General features: G+C 39.0%; 2 long non-coding RNA genes across 42 annotated transcripts in view; one reads left to right on the top strand and one right to left on the bottom strand.

The window, feature by feature from the left end:
- Positions 1 to 22,128, bottom strand: part of LOC119872612 — an 85,995-nt gene that overhangs the window by 58,900 nt on the left and 4,967 nt on the right. For 31 of the 36 annotated variants that reach the window (XR_005362671.1, XR_005362669.1, XR_005362645.1 and 28 more), the window contains 2 exons: positions 12,690 to 14,426; positions 2,855 to 3,039 (listed from right to left, as the gene is read on the bottom strand). This is a non-coding gene — a long non-coding RNA (uncharacterized LOC119872612). Of the gene's footprint in view, positions 1 to 2,854; positions 3,040 to 3,484; positions 3,587 to 12,689; positions 14,427 to 22,128 lie in introns of all 36 variants that reach the window. The other 5 variants (XR_005362663.1, XR_005362659.1, XR_005362658.1 and 2 more) reach the window with 5 other exon arrangements.
- LOC119872613 overlaps positions 1 to 22,128 on the top strand; it is a 45,179-nt gene that overhangs the window by 19,933 nt on the left and 3,118 nt on the right. The window contains exons 5-7 of one of the 6 annotated variants that reach the window (XR_005362638.1): positions 2,768 to 2,912; positions 6,066 to 6,165; positions 18,142 to 18,309. The exons of 1 other annotated variant lie outside the window; for it this stretch is intronic. This is a non-coding gene — a long non-coding RNA (uncharacterized LOC119872613). Of the gene's footprint in view, positions 1 to 2,767; positions 3,391 to 6,065; positions 6,166 to 18,141; positions 18,310 to 19,657; positions 19,721 to 22,128 lie in introns of those variants that run through there. 4 more of the 6 variants (XR_005362636.1, XR_005362637.1, XR_005362632.1 and 1 more) reach the window with 4 other exon arrangements.

Here is a 22,128-nt window from a genome sequence, read left to right as displayed (position 1 = left end):
CCTGAATTTTGATAGCCATTAAACAAATAAGTTGGTATATCAATGAAGCCTAGGTTCTATGTTTTATGGGAAAACATTAGAGGTGGACAGGGCCAGTCATTCACTTAGATGCTGTTCCTTTATAAATTGTAACATAAATTTAAGAACTGTATTTCATACCCAGAAAGTACTATTTAAAGTCTCACAAGTGGGGCACCTGGGTGGCTCAGTCAGTTGAGTGTTCAACTTTTGGTTTTGGCTCAGGTCATGATCTCAGGGTCGTGAGACTGAGCCCCACACCACGCTCTGCACTCAGCATAGAACCTGCTGGACATTCTTTACCTCTTCATATCCCTCCCCTTCTGCTCCTCCTACCACTTGCTCTCTCTCTCTGTCTCTCTGTCTCTCAGATAAATAAATAAAATCTCTTAAAAATAAAGTCTCACAGTGCTGAGATAGGCAGAGGAACATCAGAGAGGGTCTGAGAAGGGGATTTCAAACTGGGTTCCTTGGAACCCTGGTTCTGTGGCCATAACCCAGAGGTCACATGGTGTTTGTGACTACAGTGTCATTTCCATGATCCCATCTACGTTTTTCCATCCTTCTATGTGCCACCAGTACCTCAGGTTCCATTAACAGACTATCTTGGGAATGGCCTCTTCTTGTCTTAAAGCCCTAATTATTCATGTATGTCTATGCGTTCCTTGTCATTCCAATGAATATACTTGAAGGTCTGGCCTGAATATGCACTGCAAAATGTTGATTGTTTCCTTGTTACCCCTATCTATATCCTTCATTCTCTGCCTGGCCCTCTCCAGCAGGTCCCTTTGTGTCCTTGTTTTAGGAAGGATGGTCTCAACTAGATCAACATTCTGGAGGCTTGGGGAACCTCTGGAACTCCATTTATGCTGAACTAGAATCTAAATTGAAAATGACCAGGGCATGGGTGTAGGCACATCTCCATCTGTGATGGATCAGTGTGAGGGTAGGTTCAGTTAAACCATGCCATGTCCTGTGTCCAGGAAGCCACAGGAAGACACTTGGCCATTATTTAATTTATTAAGTAAGAAATTGACTACATTTATTTTTCTATGATTAAATATAGTTAGGTTGAGAGTTTTAGTAAATAAAACTTTTAAGTATGTGTAATTAATGGCAAATATTTTGCCCAGAGACTCTCAACAGATCATTTGTGATTAATCAGTTGCCTCTGAAGGTTAATCAAATAAAATAACCACTTTTTCATTGACAACACTCTCAATACATACATATACACACATACTCATGTGCACACACTGGCATTTCACATATTTGGCCCTAACCAAAATTATTTCCTCCCAAGTTTGCCACTGCAAATGTTTCTTGAAATCATAATTCATTCTTTTTCCATGCCCCATGACCCAATTCCCCATCTCTCCTCTTATCAAATATCAAATACAAAATGACCTGAAAACACATTTTTGCATCAGAAGTAGCTTTCATTTACAAGATGTAAGTGTAATATATATCAATATATGTCAATATACCAGACCTTGATGTAGAAATATTTGGCTAGGACACACAGTGCTCTTGTCCAGTCTGAAGGCAGGCTGGGTGGTGATCTAGGGGATTAAATGCATCAACTGGATTCAAATGGTTGAATTTAAAATAATAGGATCCATTTTAAGCCAATTGTTTTTGCCATTCCATAAACTCACAACTGTAAACTCACAATCCTGAGATTATTTTGCTAATGCATTAGATACAGAGAGAAAAATGAGTAAATTGGTCCTTTAACTTTAATCTTCCATGTTGAGGAAAATTCAGAAAGCCTAAATGAAAGCTCTTTTTAAGAAGTAGCCTCATAAATTTTAGCAAAGGTTATCTTCTCCCTTGTTGTAGGAGGACATCTATAGAATAAAACAAAATGGCAAAGCCTATGCCTATTTTGAAACCCATAGGGACAACCTCAGAACTAGGGGCAAGGAGGGGGAGTTGGCATCTGGCAGTGGTTGTCTCACAGCAGCAGAACAAAAAGCTCCCCACTCTCCCTCTCTGCTTCTGCTCTCAGCCTGGCCCCTAATGTAGCCTCTCCAACTTATGGGCCATTTACAAACCAAGTGTTCTCAGACTTCTAATTGGCTTTAAGGTTCCTATAAAACTTCCATCAGCTTGTGGCAGGTTTCAGAAAATGGACATTTATTTATTTAAGATTTTATTCAGGAGAGACACAGAGAGAGAGGTAGACACACAGGCAGAGGGAGAAACAGGCTCCCTGCAGGGATCCTGATGCGGGACTTGATCCCAGGACCTTGGGATCACACCCTGAGCCGAAGGTAGACACTCAACCGCTGAGCCACCCAGGCATCCCAGAAAATGGACTTTTAAAAGAAGCCAAAAAAGGCTTCTTTGGAGCCTTTAAGTAGCTTTGAAATAAAATATAAATTCTCAGCTCTGAACGAATTATCTGTGACAAAAATGACAAATATAAAACATTCCATCCTTATCCAATTGTTCTGGATAATTTCTGAAGCATCATCAACCATTTTTCCCTTACGTAATATCCTTTCAGTATAATTTAACCTCTCTTAATAGTGAATCCAAAACAAAGATTATAATAGTAATCAAAGAAGGAGAAGTAGCCTCAAGGTAAAAGTAGTATTTTTAATCCATCAAATAGTTGACATCTACCTTGCCTACCTAATTTACCGAGATAAATACTAGTACATTGTGAAATGGTATATAAACATAAGGGACTAATTTCATGTTATGGTTCTGATTTTTTTATTATTATTCTTACTGTGGCTAGGAGTTTGGTGTGGGCCTGTAACCAGCCAGAGAATCTTTTGGAAGAAGTAACAGATGACTATCTAGAATTGCACAGGAAAACACCAACCGTTTCCTTCGTGCCTTCCCTCGCATTCCTGAAGACTGTCAGATAGTATTCCGCTTCTGTGAGTTCCATTTGATTATTGTACTGCTTTCTTTAAATCTCACCAGGTAGGAAGGCTCCTTGCAATATTATTCAGCAATTCATTCACCAAACATCTCTGGGTAGCTGCTTGTGTGCTAGGGCCAGATCTATGTGAACAAAACAAAAATCTCTGCCATTATGAAATTTGTAAACTACAGGGGACAGACTATAATCAACATAGATTGAAACCAGGTGGATGAGTCAGTTAGAAAATGATACATAGGTCTAAAAAATAGAAAACACAGAACAGGTTGAGGAGGTCTGGGAGAGTGGGGAGTGACCAAGACAAGCTTCACTGAGCTGGTGACATTTAAGCAACCACCAGAAGGAGTTGAAGGAGAACCGAGCAGTTTCCAGGCAAAGGAATAACCAGTGCAAAGGGCCTGAGGGGAGAGCCCGCACAGCTTGCTTGAGGAGCAGTGACAAGGCCGATTTGGCTGGAACAAAATGAGTAAGAGGTGAGTACAGGGAGATATAAATCACAAAGACTGAGGTGGATTAACTAGGAGTAGTTACCAGATCTTGAGGGCCTTCTAGGCCAAGAGGACTCACTTTTTTATTTTTCCTCTTAGTGAGCTGGGATACTTCAGAGTATAGAGGAAAGGAACATTATGATCTGATTTGTCCTTTGAAAGAATCCTCCTGGTCATAGTGCTGAAAATAAATATGGTAGTGTGTAATTTTAGAAACACAGAGACCAGCCAGAAGGGTATTCTAACAATCCAGGCAATATATCATAGTATCTGGCTTAGTGTGGTGGAGGAGGAAGTAGTGAGCAGTGGTACGATTCTGGATATAATTGGAAGGTAGAACTAACAGGACTTCCCTTCAGATGCGATGTGGCATGTTGGATGGGCAGTAGGCAGGGGCCACTCCCAGCTGATATGCCAGTTATGTTTCCTACAGGCAGCTTCTTGGGAACTATGATGCAGAGTTACTGAAACATCTTTAGGTTGTTTTGTTAAAGTGCCCTTTAGAAAATTTTACCAATTGACCTTCCCACCAACTGTTTTAATTTGGATTTGTTTAATCAGTACTGAGTTTGATCTTTTTTCATGTATTTATTGGATATTTGTTGTTTTTCTTTATTGTATACTCAGATGTTTTCCCATTGATACAAATGTTAACTAGGCAATATACTATATTCCCACATATCCTGGGCTGACCACTACCTATTATTTTCAGCCATTTTATGATTATTTCCATGTGTTTATTTTTTTCAGATAAAATATGGAATTGTTTTGTTCAGTGATGTCATCCTGTTGGGAATTATACAGAAATTATACATATTTAATTTATAGATAATTACGGAGATTTGACATCTTTCCTTTTAATAATTTATTTTTCAGTATTTGTTTTGTAAATGATCACCTCATAAGCTTCCTTATTCTTCCTAATTTTTGTTCATATGTTAACCCTAGGTTTTCAATATGTAAAAGTGTGTCCATAAAAAATAACCATACTTTTGCTTCCTTTTTTCCATTGTTAATAGCTCTTATTTCATTCTTTTTGTCTAATTGCACTTGTCAGCATGTTTAAATTAATGATAAAAGAAATTTGTGAATCCTAAACTGATTCTCATTGTAATTCAAAGGATACTGTTTTTTTGTTTTTACCATTATGCTTGGTGTTTCTAATTTATATATAAATACATTTAACAGCAATGTTTCAGAAAAAATAAAGAATTTAGAAAATGGTTTCTTGACATCAATTAAAATGGTCATTTTTCTCTTTTGTCTAACTACCATGGTTGAACATCTTTGCATTTTGGCACTTAGGGATGAATCCCATTTGATTATTACTTTTAAAATATAATTAATATCTTTCAGTTAATGCTATAAAGAATAGTCACTTAGCAAATCAGGGCAACAACATATGATTTTGGCTTTGCTTCCAGTGGCTCCCATTTGTTAAATTAATAATGAAAACTATCTACAAATAAAACACTATGTAAGGAAGTTCATAATATCATGGACAAAGTTTACTCTTACATTTTGGATAATTTTGAAAACATGATTGGCAACAAAATCTTAACACTTCAACTTTTGGGCATGAACTAAAAAATGAGATGAAATCCACTTGAGGCTTTAGAAATAGTAGGGAATAATTACAAAGTTTCTGTTAGAATGATTAAAGCAAAAGCATGTCACATCCTTAACTCCCATTGAAAAAGGCCAGCAACCAGGAGCTACTTGGCATGCCTTCCTTTCCCAAATAGATATGTGTAAGTGGAAAATTCAACATATCAAATGGTACGTTACTTGGCATTAGTTGCTTTATCTTTCAACCTCAAAAGAAGAAAGAAAACCTCTAGGGGACATATATTTGTAGGGGCCAAATCACATTTACTTTCCCTCATGTATGATAATTAGATCAATGTCAAGGATCTAGTTTTGATTAAAGAAAAAAAAGACAAGGTCTGGGAAAAGGGATGTATAGTGGGGCACGGAGATTTTTAGGTCAGCATAAACACTCTGGATGGTGAATATGTGTACTATAGTGTTGTACATTTTTGTCCAAACCTATAGAGTGGATGTGAGCAACATGAAGACTGAGCCCTAATGCCATGCAGGGACTTCTGGTGATGATGGGTCCATGTAAAACCTGCACCCCTTCGGTGGGGGATGGTAATAGTAGCGGAGGCTGTGCATGTTGGGAGGTAGAAAGTATATGAGAAATTCCTATACATTTGGCCCAGTTTTGCTGCAGTCCTAAAACTGTTTTATTTTATTTAAATTCTATTTGTCAACATATAGTGTAACACCCAGTGCTCATCTCATCATGTGCCCTTTTTAATGCCCATCACCCAGTTACCCCATCTGCCCACCCACTTCTTCTGCAACCCTTTGTTTCCCAGAGCTAGAGTCTCTCATGGTTTGTCTTCCTCTCTAATTTTTCCCCATTCAGTTTCCCTTCTTTCCCTTATGGTCCCTTTTACTATTTCTTATATTCCACATGAGTGATACTATATAATAATTGTCTTTCTCCGATTGATTTATTATTTCACTCAGCATAATATCTTCCAGTTCCATCCATGTTGATGTAAATGGTAGGTATTTATCCTTTCTGATGGTTGAGTAATACTCCATTGTATATATAAACCACATTTTCTTTATCCATTCATCTGTCACAGGACATCTTGGCTCCTACCACAATATGGATATTGTAGACATTGCTGCTTTGAACATCGGGGTGCAGATGTCCCAGCATTTCACTACTTCTGTATCTTTGGGGTAAGTACGCAGTAGTGCAATTGTGTGGCCATAGGGTAGCTCTATTTTTAACTTTGTGAGGACCCTCCATACTGTTTTCCAGAGTGGCTGCACCAGTTTGCATTCCCACCAACAGTGCCAGAGGGTTCCCTTTTCTCCACTTCCTCATCAACATTTGTTGTTTCCTGTCTTGTTAATTTTAGCCAGTCTCACTGGTGTAAGGTGTGAGGTGGTATCTCATTGTGGTTTTGATTTGTATTTCCCTGATGGCAAGTGATATAAAGCATTTTCTCATGTGCTTTTTGGCCATGTGTAGGTCTTCTTTGGAGAAATGTCTGCTCACGTCTTCTGTCCATTTCTTGATTGGATTGTTGAACTTGATAAATTCTTTATAAATCTTGGATACTAGCCCTTTATCTGATATGCCATTGGCAATATCTTCTCCCCATTCTGTAGTTTCCCATTTAATTTTGTTGACTGCTTCCCTTGCTGTGCAGAAGCTTTTTATCTTGATGAAGTCCCAATAGTTCATTATTGGTTTTGTTTCCCTTGTTTTTATAGACATGTCTTGCAAGAAGTTGCTGTGGCCGAGGTCAAAAAGGTTGCTGCCTGAGTTCTCCTCTAGGATTTTGATGGATTCCTGTCTCACATTTAAGCCTTTCATCCATTTTGAGTTTATCTTTGTATGTAGTGTAAGAGAATGGTCCAGGTTCATTCTTCTACATAGTTGCTCTCCAATTTTCCCAATGCCATTTATTGAAGACACTTTTTTTCCAGTGGATATTCTTTCCTGCTTTGTTGAAGATGAGTTGACTATAGAGTTGAGAGTACATTCCTGGGTTCTCTATTCTGTTCCATTGATCTATGTGTTTTTGTGCCAGTACCATACTGTCTTGACGATCACAGCTTTGTAATACAGCTTGAAATCAGGCATTGTGATACCCCCAGCTTTGGTTTTCTTTTTCAACATTCCTCTGGCTATTCGAGGTCCACACAAATCTTAGGATTATTTGTTCCAACTCTGTGAAGAAAGTCCATGGTATTTTGATAGGAATTGCACTGAACATGTAAATTGCCCTGGGTAGCATAGACATTTTCACAGTATTTATTCTTCCAATCCATGAGCATGGAATGTTTTCCTATCTCTTTGTGTCTTCCTCAATTTCTTTCAGAAGTGTTCTACAGAGTACAGATCCTTTACCTCTTTGGTTAGTTTTATTCCTAGGTATCTTATGGTTTGGGGTGCAACTGTAAATGGGATTGATTCCTTAGTTTCTCTTTCTTCAGTCTCATCGTTTGTATATAGAAATGCAACTGATTCCTGTGCATTGACTTTGTATCCTGACACATTGCTGAATTGCTGTTTGAGTTCTAGCAGTTTTGGGGTGAAGTCTTTTGAATTCCCCATATACAATCATGTCATCTGTGAAGAGTGAGAGTTTAATTTTTTCTCTGCCAATCTGAATGACTTTTACTTCTTTTTTTGTCTGATTGCTGCGGTTAGGTCTTAGTACTATGCTGATCAACAGTGGTGAAAGTGGGCATCCCTGTCATTAAAACTATTTTTTTAATGTCTTAATAAAACAAACTGAAACAAGCAGGGCTGGTGGGGAGTCCTATTTTGGCCTCCTCAGTCTTGGTTTTAGCTTCTTTTGGCCACAATTTCTCCCCAAGCATCTCAAATCTATACACTTGGGTCTCTAGCCTGCTTTTGTAAGATTCTCTACCTTTAAACCTCTTTCTGGAAGGCCTTATTTTATGTGAATTTATGTCTTGCCTTTGGGACTGCCTCTCTGGTTTTCAGAGAAGGAAACCAGGGACAATAGACACGATGTAGAAACCCACAGACCAATTGGACAGGGATGAAGATGAAGGAGATCTCAGGTTCTATTAAAAACTGCATTTTAATATTTATAAGGCCAGAAAATGAATTCAATTTTTCAACCCTGAGTCCTAAACCCTGATCAAGACAAAGAGGAGATGTTGCATCTGCCATCTCGAGGTCTCTAACCTCATGCATACATGCAGGCCCACAGTTTATAGCAAATCTTCCTGCAAAGAGGCCTACCTATCCTACTAGCAAATTTTGTTTCCCAGATCCTAAAAAAATTATTTTCCCTCCAGAATATGTATTTTTTATCTTCCAATTCTGAATAATTCTTGCGAAGGCTCTTGTTGGGAGGATTTCCTCAGCATTTTTCACGTACAGTGAATCATTCTGTCTCTATGCTGCCTGACATTTTCTAATAAGAACTTCCCCTAGGCCTCAAGATGACTCTCCTGGTGAGAAGTCATGACATGTCTATTCATCTTCTGTCTTTCCAGAGTCTCAGGGACACCTGGTTTGTTGTAAAGAGGTACAAGTCTTGTACTTTCTGTCTCAACCACAGTGACACAATGAAAAAGGGCTCAGAAATGCCATGAGCACAATTCTAGTAGTTGGATCTCGGAGTTTTTCACAGTGAAAGATACAAACCTCTCTAAGCTTATGGGCTCAAGTGGAGAATATTTCCACAGTGGGCATGCAGGTGGGTGAACCTCCTCTTTGTAATATAAAAAGGGATTCTATATGTTTACATGATGGTGTGATTTCCTGGGCACCATATCTAGGGATAATTTGTTCTTCATTTTATTCTACTCCCTCTTTCTCTCCTTCCCTGCATCACTTCCTTTACCCCTGCTGTCCCTTCTTCCTTCTTCTCTTCATGGGATACTTCCCTAGTGCCTCTCATATGCTATGCTAGGCTCTGTGGATGCAATGGTGAATGGAACCACCATATATCTTGGAGCTCACAGCCTAGTGAGGGAATAGAAATTAATCAAATGATTACATAAATCAGTATGTAATTACAAACATAATAACTACTGAGAAAAAAGAGAGAGTTGTGTAAGACCCACACTAGGAAATCAGGGGAGAGTCCCCTGCAATGGCTGAACTAAGATCATTTGAACTAAGATCATGAAAATGAGGAGATAAGTAGGTAAAGAAGGGAGTAGGGCAGCCCTTCTACCCTGAGGGCCCTGCATGTATGAAGGACAGAGGTGAGAGTAACCTTAGCTTAGAAGAGCCTGGTGAGGTATGCAGGGGCCAGATTGTGCTGGGCCATGAGATCAAAGTGAGGATTTTAGTTCAGAGCAAGGGGCAACAAGAAACCACTGAAAAGTTCTTGGTGGTGTGTGTGTGTGAGGGTTGGGGTGCTGAAGGGGTCAGGTCTGCATTCTTTTCTCTTTTTTTAAGAATTTATTTGAGAGAGAGAGAGAGAAAGAGAGAGAGAAAGCAGGGGAGCAGAAGGAGAAACAGACTGTGCTGAGCAGGTAGCCATATATGGGGCTTGATCCTGGGACCCTGAGATCATGACCTGAGCTGAAGTCAGATGCTTAACTGACTAAGCCACCTAGGTGCCCCTCAGGTTTGCATTCCTGAAGATCATTTTGTTGCTGTTTGGGGAATGAATTAGGGAAGAGCAAGCATGCTATGAAAGGCCAGCTTGGGGTTCACAGTAGGATCTCCAGGGATTTGACCCACACTGAGAAGCAGTAGAAATGGAGAGAAAATGCTGGATTTGACAGAATGCAAAGTCTATAGTTCTCTGCCAAAGGTTAGATATGGAGGAACAAGAAAAGGAGCTGTCTAAAGAGGACTCCTGCCTTTCTGGCCTGCACCAATGGATGGTTGCTTATGCTATTCACTGCAAGAGGCAAGTGTAAGAACACAGAGGTGGTGGTGGTGTTGGTGATGGTAGAACTTGTCATTCATCCAGTTTTGGACATAATGAATTTGAGATACTTTTGAGAATAAAAAGAGAGACATAGAATAGAAGATTGGATCACTAGTTCTGGGGCAGAGAAGAGGTCTGGCCTGTAGATCTACAGCTTGGGGTCACTGGTACAGCATAGCTGCTACTGAAGTCAAAGGTATTGATCAGATTGCCCAAGAGGAGAGATGGCCTACAGAGTGAGGCAGAGGAGCCCAGTCCTGAGGAAGTCCTACATTAATCACTGGGTGATGCGTGGTGAGTGCACAAAGACGACAGAGGAAAAGGTGTGGCATCATGGAAGCCAGAGGAAGGAGGAAGTGGCCCATACTGGAAAATACAGGTGACAGGCCATGAAAAGTGAGGACTGAAAACATCTGGTGGAATTATGAACAAGGAGGTCACCGAGGACTTTGGTAAACTTTGTAACCTTCAGCTTACCCAAAAGCATAAAAGCACACATTGCTCCATGGGCCACTGAGAAAAGCAGGTCCTAAGTAGAAATGCAAAAACTTAAAGTAACTTATTAACAGGGATGGTTTATTTTATAATGACTTCTTGAAACAAAACAAAATAAATGAAAAATGATAAATAATACATTGGAATGATTGAAATCTGAGAAGATACAACTGCAGACATGTGTTTTCCTATTTTGTATTTTAGTTTTGTATTAATATGCTATCTTTTTTTAAGAAGCCGAAAATAGCCAAGGGTCTTGTTGAAAACTGCAGCAGAATACATTCAGTAGTGGCTATAAAACAACCAGCCAATCAACCAAACAAAAATAAATAAAAAACAGAAGATATTTTCAAGTGTGCAGGCTTAGAAAAGATTCTTGTCAATTAGTGTTTTCAGCCAAAATAATCTAGGTTGATATCAAACAATTCAATAGCAGTGTTATTTTAAATAGTGCATAAAAGCATGTTCTTAGTGACTTGTGATTCCTGCCCAAAGATATTTTTTTCCTAAAAGCAACTGATGAGATCCTGTTTCTCCCATTTTTAGGCAGATGGGATTTCAGTGAACATCCTTCCTTTATTCTTTATGCTTGGATCTAGGGACGCTATCTGGTCAGTACCTTCAAATGTGTAATCAACGATTGTTCAATATTCCCCCTTGCCCCAAATGGCCCTCTTGGATAAGCTCTAAAAGTATTCTTCCAATGAAGTCAGTGGAATTCCCAATTTTCACGTCTTATGCTGTTCACTATCTTTAATGAACTTCCTGGAAGTTTGCTATTCCAGAGATCTGGTCAGTAATGGGGGAATTCCTCTAGACCAGAGATTAGCAAATTAAGCTCAAAACAACCATATAAATAGATATTCATTGTTTTAATTTTAAAGATGGAAAGATAGACTCAAAGTGCTTAAGTGCTTTACACAAAATCATTCACTGTGTCAGAACAGGACTTGAACTTGGATCTTCTGATACCTAATAAATACCTAATTTCCTCGTGTCACTATCGACTGCTTCCTAGACCGAGTAGTTGGTGGCTTTCTGAGCTGTCGTTTTTATACAGAGGGTTATCTCTGGCATTAATACTGACACCACCCTGAAGAGAAAGCCCTTTGTTCTTGGTCCTAATCTGGTGTAGGTCAGGAAGCAGTGGAGTGCATTGGAGGTCTATTCATATTCCCTCTGCAGACCTTGGCTAACCCTAGGCTGCTCTTCAAGATGGTAGCCAAAACATTGCCAAGGAGGGCAGAGTACAAATTGTTCCAAGCACTGAAATCATGGCTGAGGAGAGCAGATCACTGGCAAAACTAAAGACACAGAAAAAAAGTTTCTTTGAACAGAAAGGAAATAAAAGATAGGAACGTGGAATGTGAGGGATGAAGAAAAAACAGCAGAAAACATAAAAGTTGAGGGTAAATATTACAGACTATCCTCTTGAATTTTTAAAGCTATATTAGGTGATTGAAGCAACAATTATAAGAACATGTTATAGTTAATTACACTATGAAGGGGAGAGAATTAACATCTGATAAAGCAGACTTTAGAACAAAGAAACCTTTAAGGGTCAAAGAGTACACTCATGCATTGGCACGTAAAGGTGGAGAAATCTGAATTGGGTCTGTGGGTCATACCAATGTCAATTTCCTGGTTTTGATAGTGTGCTTAGAACTATGTTTCTGTTGATGTTAACATTGGGGTAAAGGACCTTTCTGTGCTATTTTTGCAACTTCCTGTGAACCTAGAATTATTTCAAAACAAAGTTACAGAAACACTGAACAGCAAACATAATAAAAATTATCTTCCTCCCTCCCTAATACTCAGCTTCAATATGATTTAGGTTTTTTATCATCTTTTTTTGTGTAAATATGAACATATAAAATAAATAAATAAATATGAACATATCTGCAAAAAGGGTTTACCATGTTCACACATTTTTTTTTTACCATTTTTTAATTTAACAATATGTCATGAGTAGGTTTCCTTGTTTAAAAATTTTTTCCCTGTATTATCTTAAAATGTCTAATTGGTATTAAATAGATGAAAACAACCTAGTTGTTTTTCAAACTCTTTCAAATAGCAGAAGACTTCTTAAACCCCAGGATTAGAGGGAGATAAATGTAGAGCTGCTCTTTTCCGAGTGGTGGACAGGAGACCCAGGAATAATCTGTATGGTCTTTTCAGTTGTGTCCTATAATGGCCCCTGACACATCTCTAGCAGACCTTAAGGCTCTGAGAATGCAGGTGAAAAAGTGTGTCATTTTAAAAGAAGAATGACAAAAATGATGTATTAGATACACTTAGTGCTACATTTTTAATTGTGAACTTTATCCTTACCCTTTCCTAGATGTGGTAGTCACCTTGGCCTCATATTTCACTTTATAAGGAAACGAGAAACATAAATGTTTGAGATGCAGTCGCTATGGTGATAAAGAGTTGGGGGAATTAGTTAGTTAACCTTGTTTGTGTCTCCCAGAACTTTGCATTTAAAATTCCTACTTTCCTAAACTGTGTCGCTATAGACTCAAGCCGTCCATCTTGACAACTGAGTGTTACACAGCAATATATTTTCATCTAAAGAAATTAGTTATTGGCATAACACTCCTAGCAATGCAGAGTTTTTCTTATTGAAATTGAAAATATGTCAAGACCTCCACAATCTTTCTGGTAGTAATTAACCTAAGCATGCCCTATATGGTTTTTGCTAATATAGATAATTTGTAAATATGGCACAATTTCTTTAGAAGTTTGAGCATTTAATAAAATAGGCAACTATGATATATAGATCTAGCTATAAAAAATGCCTCTTACAAAGGCACGTACTAAAAATTATATTTAGACTGCAGCTTCCTAAGAAAACAATTAATGCACCATATCTAGCAACACATACTTTTGCTATAACCGAATGGAAAGGCAATGTTCTCGCAGCAAGACACGCCTTTGGCAATTCATCCCATTTGCAGAAGTCTCAGGTGCCAAATTTGCTACTAATCAGGTTTTCTATCTCAGCTGACAGTCCTGGTGGACTGCCATGCTTTTATTTTCTTGTGCTATTTAATGTCACGATTCAGAACTTGAGAAAAGGTGGGATTGTCTCTACTTGGCGCACAATGTGAAAGGACAACCAGGCTTGTGTTGCTCCCCGTTTTCTGGAGAAAACTATGATTGATGCAAACTTTAAAAATCATTCCCAGATGACTCTAGCAATCATGCAAATATTAGGGTGTAATCACTTCAAGGAGCACCCCTCCTACACTTTATCAGAGCCCGCAAGCCCCCATCTCATGCCATTCTTTGTGCAAATCTCAATTACCTTGCTGCCTGGCCTAAAATGCAGTTCCAGGGGGTCTCAGAATTTCAGGGTGGATGCAGAGGCGCCTCAACCTCATTATTTCTTGTGACTTCCGATTAATCGTGTTCCATTTCAAGGACTGGGGCAAGTGCTTTCTGAAAAGCAGTCCAATGAAGCAATTAACAAAACTGAACCATTAACTCAACACATTCCTGTGCGATCTTGATTAGTGAAAGCAAGTAAATGACAAAAGAAGCCTGGACAAAGAAGATGCTGCTGGGGTGCCTGGGCTTTGCTGGACTTCCGGGGGCCTTTGTTGCTTCTCATGTGGAAATGACACGCTTTTCTGTGGACACGTGGGAAGAGGCATTGTACCCTTCTATACAAAGGCAAAGTTCATTCATGTGGCTTGAAGTTTCCTTCTTAATGCATTGGGACCTCCGTTTCCCATAAGGCAGGCAGATAATAGAGCAATTGCTCATTTGTGAGATCAGGGTTCTTCGTGTGTAGTTTGATTCAGAAGCAAGAATTGTGGCAAAGTGAAAGAGGGTCTGTGTGTTCTTAGTGAAATAAAAAAAATGGATGTAAATGATGTGCCAGGTAACTTGGAGTACACTAAGAGGCCCTGACCACTCAGGCTGGGATTTGCATACTGGGGCCAGGCTTCATAATACGAATTTGATTCACATTGTCCTCTCCTCCTTCTGAGCATCCCGGGGTCTACAATATATGGTCATCAATTTACAACCAGCACATCGTGTATTCTGAGCAGTTCACACTGGCTGCAACACAAAGCACATACTTATTAGTGACATAAATCAAGAGTTTCTGTGCTTGAATAAAGATTAATCTGTAATCTGCACCCAGAAAAGGAGAATGGGGAAAGCAGTGTTGGTTATCCCCACAGTAAACACAAACAACTCCCTTCCCTGCTGCACAGTGTGGATTCTGTTTCCACAGGAAGAAAAAGCAAACAGTAAAATCTGCCCATGGTTTAAATCAGTTAGGACCTCGGAGGACACCAGATGTGAGAGCTTTCTTTTTCTTAACTCTGATATATCTTCATGAAGGACACCTGGAAAAACAGAGTTTGCGACCAGCAGAAAGATAACAGGGAAGCCTTCTGCAAGAATAAAACCTCTGTCTGCCAGATCTTTGCTGGGGATAGAGCTAAGTGTGATTTGTCTCTGCAAGAGACAGGCATGATCCAGGTGAGAAACGTGGGCTTGCAAATGGCTGCCTCCTGGGCAGCAAATGGGTTAAGAAAATGTTAAATGACTTGTAAGGCCCAGTTGAGTCAATCAGACTTTGGATGTCAAATATTCGCACAAGGGAAGTAAATAAATGCTCACAGGGCCTCTGAAAAGCACGCAGGTTCTTGGAAATTGGGGGCAGGGGGAATGTGTGGAATTCACTGGATGGGGAAAGCCGTCATCACCTGTTCCTGGCAGACCCTTGGTTGGGTGGGTTGGATGGACCATAGCGCTGATGAGGCCCAGCCTCCCAGATCTCCAGAAAATCAGTGGGCAGCGCTGTGGCCCAGGGCATACAGCCATACCTGCAGCACTGGACAGGCAACTCTCAGATGTGATCTTTACCTGCGGTGTGAGCACATTATGATTTCTCATAGGCTCGAGTCCCATCATCTCCAGGAACTCTACCCCACCCACTAAAGAGGATTCAGTTATGCACATGAAAAAAAGAAAAAAAATAGGTGTCTTTGGGCACTGTTTGACAGCTGTCGAGTAAAGTGCCTTTACTTAAAGCAGAAAGCAGGGAACATGTCATTGTGAGTGGCACATAACAACTGCAAGGTCAAAAGAATAAGCTGCCTGAATAAAGGCATCCCCGTCCCAGGAACATAGTTCCCAAGGCTGTGATCTGTCAGGGATTTGAGAGGTTAAGCATGTTAGTACAGAGGGTATGTGTGCATGCACGTCTTTCTCCTAAACCACTTCTTTGGAACTCCCTGGGAGGCTGTTAAGCTTTTCCTGATGTAGTCAAGTGCTGAATCCACGGTTTGTTTTGTTTTGTTTTGTTTTCTCCTTTTACCTTTATAATATTCTGGGAAGTAACTAACTTTTTGTTTATTGCAAGAAGCATTAAAATGTTTATGGCTATCGCTTTCAGCTCCTCTTTCCACATACATTTGTTCACAAGATGTCTGCGCAGTTTAATCAGGATCATACTCATCTAGTTTGTTAATTCTATTTCTAGGTTTGCATTTCTGTCTTTCATTTTCCTTCTTTTACAATGCTGTGTCAAAAAAAAAAAAAAAAAAAAAGGAGACAGACTAGTCTCTCTCACTCCCAATGAATCAGATCGTCTCCCATCCATCTGGTTAACTAAGACCATCAAATCAGCATCAATGAAAAGAACAAGCTTCAAGCTAATCACAGTTGCACTGAGAAAACAAGCCAGTGGAGGGACATCGCATCTTCACAGAGGCCCCCAGCTGGCCCGATGAGTTCCTTCTTCTGCCATCACTACAGCTCAACTGTCCTCACTCCTATCCCAGGCTGGACTCTCCTCTTGGGCCCCTCTTGTCTACTCAGGGGCAACTCTCCACATTCTTTCTTCCCCTGTTCCTTTGATCACAAACAATTTTCCCTCCCATGTAGAAGACGAAAGAAGAAGAAAGAAGAAAGAAGAAAGAAGAAAGAAGAGGAAGAAGGAAGAAGGAAGAAGGAAGAAGGAAGAAGGAAGAAGAAGAAGAAGAAGAAGAAGAAGAAGAAGAAGAAGAAGAATCATCATCTCTATGGACCTTATTCCAGGTTCTGTCTCATTTTCATGTTCCCTTTACAGAAAAACATCACAAAAGAATGACTGATTCTGTCTTTCTCCCTCTCCTATTCTCTTAAATCTGATTCATTTGAGCTTTTGTCTCACTGCTACCCCACAACTGCTCTTGCAAATGTCACCAGTGACCCCCCCCTGTTGTTTACTTGGACTATCAGTAGTGTTTGGCACAGTTTCTTACTCCCTCTTCTTAGAAACTCTTCACTTGACTTTTGGATACCACATTCTGCTGGTTTCTCTTCAAACTCTCTGACTCCCCCCCACCTTTTATCAGTGTTCTTAGTTGGACCCTTTTCATCTTGCTGACATCTTGCTTCAAAAGCCCAGGGCTCCAAACTTTGTGATCTTTTCCACTCTCATGACTTTAAATACTGTTATAATAATCAGAACTTTTATTTTCTGCATGCTGATACTTTGACCTCTAGGGCCTTGCTGACCCTGGTAGGTCTGCTGCTCTCAGAGCTAGCCAATTCCTGGAGACAGTAAACAACTTGCATGCCCATGAACTTGCCTTTCAATGCAAACCAACCAATCCAGAGCCACTCTCCCGCTACCCTGATCTTCCCCCGGGGCCAGGTGCCAGACCTAGAGATGCAGCTACGGGCCCTGCTGAAATTATTCCAAATAGCTGGTCCTTTCTTACCCCGCTTACCTTATCTTATCCATCCCTTTCCATGAATATCACAATAAAGGCTCTTGCTTGCAATTTCCCTCTCTGTACCTCCACCTCAATGTGATGCTTCCTTATGCGGCACTGTGTGCTGTGCCTCCTGTTACTAGAGAATTGTGAGGATGACAAACTTCTTCCTTCATGATAGTCAATTTCCGTATCTGCATGTCTTACCATACCTATTTTTTTAAAAAAATATTTTATTTATTTATTTGAGAGAGACAGTAAGAGAGAGTGCCTGAGCAGGGTCAGGGTCAGAGGGAGGAGAAACAGACTCCTGGCCACTGAGCAGGGAGTCCGATATAGGACTCAATCCCAGGACCCAGGGATCATGACCTGAGCCGAAAGCAAATGCTTAACCACTGAGCCAGGCAGGCATCCCTTACCATACCTGATTTAAATAATCCCTGGGTACCTGTAAAATAGTCATAATCACACACACGTTCATAATTTATGTCTCTACCCCAGACTTCTGTAAACACCTCATATGTCTATTTGCCTTGTCTATCTTCCCTAGACGTCAAATAGTACCTCACACTTAACATACCCAGAGCCCAACCTTCTACCTCCCAAACCCACTCCTCCCACAGTCTTCCCCACATCAGCTAATAACTTCCTTCCTATTGCTCAGGCCAACAATGGCAATGTCATCACATACACCTTTTTCTTGTTTCTTATATCAAGTCCAACAGCAAATTTTCTTGGCTCTACCTTCAAGTGATATCCAGAACCTATCTTTCTTTTACAACACATGCTAAAACACAACCCCTACAGGGGCACCTGGGTTTTGTTGAGCGTCTGTCTTTAGCTCAGGTCGTAATCCCAGAGTTCCAGGATCGAGTCTCACATCAGGCTCCCCATCAGCTCATGAAAACATAGCCAGAACACAGTCATGCTCAATAAATATCTACTGAATGACTGTCACAGTAAGTGTATTCTACTTATTTTATGGTCTGATTGATAAATTAATGTACATCCTACATTGCTACAAAAGAGGATAATACAATGTTTTATTTCAATTTTCTTAGGCTTGAGGAAAGATTAAATTTTATTGTCCCAATGTAAGCTGAATCCCTGATGAGATGGCTTCAAGTCCAATTCCATTCTCTGTAGAAGTTGGAATCTCTTTCAAAGATTTCCATGAATCTTCAAGGGACTTTGATTCTCACAATCACATCTGATGCCAGCTTCCATGGAAACGGGCAAGTCTATGGGTGGCCTTGCTGTCCTATACCCCCTTTGACTCTTTCTACGACATGGAAGTTGACACTGGACTCATTTTTCACTTTCACAAATTATTTTGAGTATAGCACAACTTGCTGAATAATTGTGCTGCATAGAGGAGGGAATTATATTTCAGAAACATAAATGGTTTCAAATGGAATACCAAAGTCATTGTTTGCTCAACACAGGATTTTTTAATGCCCACTTCACTCTATATGGTCCTCAGCTCCATGTACCTTTTCTTTCCCTGCCTCCTCCATCCCCTCCTTCTAGGTTGTTAATCTACTTCCCTTTAAAATTCTTCTCATTCTTTTCAGGAACAGAAAAAAAAAATTGGATATTCCCTGTTATCCTGTTACACGATCTTCCACCTAAGATGGTAGTTGTGGGTTTGTTATTATGAATTACTCTTTATTATAAGAAATTTCAAAACATAAAAATATAAAGATTAGGTCAATGAACATCCATATATCACACCATCCAGTCTAATAATTGCTAATATTTTGTCATACTTGCTTCATTTATATTTTTTTGCTGAGTCATTTTTAAAAAAGATTTTATTTATTCATGAGAGACACAGAGAGAGAGGGAGAGACATAGGCAGAGGGAGAAGCGGGCTCCCCACAGGGAGCCTGATGCTGGACTCCATCCCAGAACCCCGGGATCACGACCTGGGCTGAAAGCAGATGCTCAACCACTGAGCCACCCAGGTGCCCTTTGCTGAACCATTTTAAAGCAATTTTCAGATATTATGGCATTCTGCACCTTTAGCGGCATCTTCAAAAAATGACATTCTACTACATAACCACAGTGCAATTTCCACATCTAACATATGAACAGTATTCCTGGATACCATTTAATGCTGGGTTCATTTTCAAATATTTCCACTTGCCCCCAAACATCTGTGCTATGAAATCACACTTTTATTTATGTATTTCTTTGGTCAGTTAAACCTGTATTTAAAACAACATTCCATTGTAATGAAACATTTTAATATGGTTGCACGCTTTTCCTAACGCTTTTCTTTGTACAAAGTGGAGGCAAATACCAGTAGCCAAATTTGCTCTTTATTAAATTACCTGTTGGAGTAAACCAATACTATTAAAGTGGGGTCTCTATTTTACACAGCTGTTTAATGGCATAAGATGTATGAACTCATTTGTTAAATTGGGATCTGTAAACAAAAACAAATGGGAAGAAGAACAGCAGAGACAATGAGTAATGGAAACAGTTTCCAGACTGCAGAAGCCAGGGCTTTAGTAGGAATTATAGGCAGCCCTGAGGAAAGGCTTTCTGGGGTCCCTGTGTCTGTTACCTAGCAACAAGCCCATTACACAGGGGCACACTGGAGTCCAGTTAACAGGGCTCAGGAGGAGCACGTGGGTAAGAGGACCAAATTTCTTCTTTTATACTATGTTAATAACTCAGGTCTCCGGCAGTCTCTGACAGGGGTTGAGTGTCTGAAGAAATCATCCTTGTATGATGCTTTACCCACATTAAATCCCTAAAGGAAGAAAATGACTTTAGCTTAATTTACTGTGCACATGTCATTACTTATTTGGCCATATATCCATCTGATAAGAGTTAAATATACCATATGAAAAAGAAAATCACCCAAACTCAAATTAGTTTTGATTTATAGTATAAGGCTCTAAGACCCATCCAAATTCACTCCTAATAGCAAATGAAGTCTGTGTCACAGATTTACTGCTATTATTATTCTTTTTTTTTCTTTTAAAATTGCTTTTAAGTAAATTACTGCATTTTTCAGGTTTGCCCTCTTTCTTCTATTCAGGTGTTAATCTGAACCAGCAGGATAGCTTCTCTGTCATCTGCTTTTGCCTAAAATTTGTCAGGGGAAAAAAATTTGTTTCCATAGTACAGTGTTTTAATAATGTAATTATGCTGATGATCATTAATAACAATGCCATCCTTTAAAAAAATGTTCAAAATACTTTTCTAGTACTGCTTCTCACATGTGTTTTAACTAAGTTATGCACTAAAACCAAAGTCAGGACAGGAATTCAAGTCTCCTGAAACTTGGTCTAGCTTTCCACTACTCACCTTGTATTTTTCACTTTTGTGTGTGTTTTAAAGTTTTTAAATTGACAAAATACACATAACAAATGTTTATCATCTTCACTTTTTAACCATACAATTCATTAGTGTTAAGTACATTCACCTCATTGTAAAACTAATATCTAGAACTTTCATCTTACCAAACTGAAACTCTATACCCATTAAATAACAACTCTCAATTTGCCTTTGCCTTCAGCCCCTGACCCCACCACTTTACCTTTTGTCTCTATGAATTTGACTTCTCTAGGTACCTCATGTAAGTGGAATCATACAGTATTTGTCTTTTTGTGACTGGCTTATTTCACTTAGTATAATGTCCTCCAAGCTCATTCATGTTGTAGTGTGTGTTAGAATTTCCTTCCTTTTTAAAGCTGAATAATATTCCGTTGTATGTATAGACGACATTTGTTAATCCATTCACCAGTCAATGGACACTTGGGTCACCTCCACTTTTTCAGTATTGCGAATGATACTATGAATGTAGATATACAAAAATATCTCTTCAAAAGTGTTTTCAATTATTTTGGGTATATACTCATAACTAGAATTTATGGATCATATGAAAAGTCTATGTTTAATTTTTGGAGAAATGGCCATACTGTTTTCCATAGGGGCTATACCATCTTACATTCTCACCAGCAGTGCGTAAGGATTTCAATTTCTCCACATTCTCCCCAAAACTTGTTATTTTCTGCCTTTTTTTTTTTTTTTTATAGTAGTCATCTTAGCAGGTGTAAGGTGGCATCTCATTGTGGTTCAGGTTTGCATTTCCCCTAATTACTAGTAATGTCAAGCATCTTTTCATGTACTTATTCATTCTGTTCAAGTTCCTTGTCCATTTTTAAATCAAGTTGTTTGTGGTTTGGCTGTTGCTGTTGGTTGTAGGAGTTCTTTTTATATTTGGTATGTTAGTCTCTTCTCAGAGAAGAGATGTATGGTTTGCAAATAGTTCCTCCCTTTTCATGGGTTGCATTTTCACTGTTGATCATTTCCTTTGATGCATAAAAGTTTTTAATTTAGATATAATCCAATATATTACATTTTTCTTTTGTTGACCATCATTGTGAAAACCAATATAGTGAAGCTTTTCTTCTACATTTTCTTCTAAGACTTATAATTTTAGCTCTCATATTTAGGTATTTGACCAATTTTAAGTTAATTTGGTATATGTCATAAGATAAGGAATCAACTTCATTCTTTTACATGTGGCTATCCAGCTTTCCCAATAATAGTTCTTGAAAGGATTGTCCTTTCCCCATTGAATGATACCTTCCTCAAAAATAATTTGCACATTTATTAAAGGGTTCATTTCTAGGCTGTTTTATTCCATTGGACTGTCTCTAGACTAGTACCACACTGTTTTGTTGATTTCTGTAGCTTTGTAGTAAGTTTTAAAATCAGGAAATGTGAGGCCCCCCAACTTTATTCTTTTTCAAAAATGTTTTGCCTATTCAGAGTCCCTTAAAATTCTTATGAATTTTAGGGTAGATTTTTTTTTTAAATTTCTGAAAAAAAAATCATTGGGATTTTGATAGAGATTGCATTTTTCAAATGTTTTGAGGTTGTGAAAACTCATTTGCTTAGTAGTATGCTATGAAATCTCAAAGTTCTACAGATGATAAAAGTAGGACTTGGAACTTATTTAAAGGCAATGCCCATATTGGCCATATTTCCATTTTTTTGGAAAAGAATTCTTGATGTCCAGGAGACTC

This window comes from Canis lupus, chromosome 7, assembly GCF_011100685.1.
Source record: "Canis lupus familiaris isolate Mischka breed German Shepherd chromosome 7, alternate assembly UU_Cfam_GSD_1.0, whole genome shotgun sequence".
NCBI lineage: Eukaryota > Metazoa > Chordata > Mammalia > Carnivora > Canidae > Canis > Canis lupus.
The sequence above is the reverse complement of the archived record's forward strand: the minus strand, read 5'-3'. Positions and strand labels throughout refer to the sequence as shown.